The following is a 1661-nucleotide window of genomic DNA, read 5'->3' on the forward strand; positions in this document are numbered from 1 at the left end:
ACGAATTTCGCGCCCATGGAACTCCAGAAGAGAAAGTGCATCAAGGAGAGGGTCATTGACGGGATTCTCCAGATCAAAATCTTGGTTTGTTTGGGCTGCCACACGAGACAAACCATTAGTCAAAAACCAAGAAACAGGAAGTACAATAGAAGGGGTTGATGATATTACTCAGCGTACGTCGACTTTGCGACTTCAGACGCTTGATGATCTCTTGTTCACGCACAGTTTGTGCAGTTTTCTGCTCATCTAAGGCAGATTCGGCATCTTTGAGCCTTCTCTGCAGCTCCTCGACACTAGCAGCTTTCACCTTGGCTTCATCAACCTCGGCCTTGGCTTTGCTAGCAACAAGTTCAGCTTTCTTGCGAGTCGCCTCACTTTGCTCGAGTTTTTGAGCAAGTGCGTCGACACGTTCGTTGGCCTCTGAAAGTTTTTCTGTCGAGATATGAAAAAGAAAGAAAAGAAAGATCAAAAAATAGCGACAAGCAACAGGAATAGAAAGTCAAAGAAAAATAGCAAGTATAAAAGTCGTTACCTTCGGCACGGCCGGCAAATTCACCGTACCCCCCAAATTCGGACCCGATCCGAAGAAGCTCTTTGATCATTGGCTGTTCAAAGGTAAGTACATCAAAAGAAACGTCGGCATGAAAAAGAGAAAAGGTGTGAAAAAACAAAATAAGGAAAATATAGATGCCGACAAACTTACATCATCTAAGAGCAGAGTCGACGAACTGCCCAACTGAGGGGCAGGATCAACAATCTTTTCAACCCGTGCCCTTTTTGGTGAAGGGGCACGGGGGCTCGAAGGAGGAGTAGATGTATCAACATTTTGTTGAGGAGGCGACGATTCCTCCCCTTCAACTGGTTTTTCTGAAATAACTAAAGTATGTGACGTGCTCGTTCGAGCAGCCACATCTAAAGTTGGTGTTTCTTCATCATCACTGTGACAAAATAGTGGCAGCATAAAAAGCAAGGCAAAATAAAATTCTTCAAATAGAAAAGGAAAAGAGCAAGGAACCTACGAGCTGATGATACTCTCGATGTATGGATCATAAGCTGCTTTTCGAGGTGAAGGAGCAGCTTTCTTCGGGTTTCGAGGTCCCGGAATCTTCGGCATTGCTCCTTTTCCTTTTGCTCTTCGGAGAAACAGCAGGAGGAGGAGATTGCGCTGATGTTGTATCTTCGTGAGGCAGCATCCTTCTCAGTAGATCCCGCAGATTTTCGAGAATCATGCGGGTTCATTCACAAAAGAGGGGGTCTCTGGTTGACATCATCGACAACGGCTCTTTCTTCGACCTCTCCATCCTCAGGAAGAGGAGGAAGGGAAGCCATAGTAGGATGATTCTACAAAGAAATAGTGACAAAAGAGAATAAGTGAGATACCACTGCAAATAAGATACGAGGAACAGTTCAAAACAAGATAAAACTTCGAGAAGACAAAATACCTCGGGAAGAGGATTGGAAGCACTGTATGGTTCCACTCGACAGGAGGAGGGAATAGGATCCTTCTTGCCTAATCGAGAAATTCTTCGAACCAATTTTTCCAAATCCTTTACAGAAAGATCACTGGAGATTCTGTTGGCGTCATTTTCACCAGAATACGTCCAAAGGGGATTTTTGCGAGCCTGAAGAGGCTGCACTCTAATCCTAAGGAAGTAGGCAGT

At 44.7% G+C, this 1661-nt stretch overlaps 1 long non-coding RNA gene across 1 annotated transcript; it reads right to left on the reverse strand.

Annotated features, from left to right (window-relative positions):
* Positions 1 to 544: 544 nt before the first annotated feature.
* LOC139838370 (uncharacterized) lies at positions 545 to 1066 on the reverse strand. Its single transcript, XR_011754591.1, has 3 exons — positions 1020 to 1066; positions 704 to 938; positions 545 to 605 (listed from the first exon to the last, which is right to left on the reverse strand). It is a non-coding gene; the product is annotated as an uncharacterized lncRNA (long non-coding RNA).
* Between the last annotated feature and the right edge of the window lie 595 nt (positions 1067 to 1661).

This window comes from Lolium perenne, chromosome 3 (genome assembly GCF_019359855.2).
Source record: "Lolium perenne isolate Kyuss_39 chromosome 3, Kyuss_2.0, whole genome shotgun sequence".
In the NCBI taxonomy this organism is placed as follows: domain Eukaryota; kingdom Viridiplantae; phylum Streptophyta; class Magnoliopsida; order Poales; family Poaceae; genus Lolium; species Lolium perenne.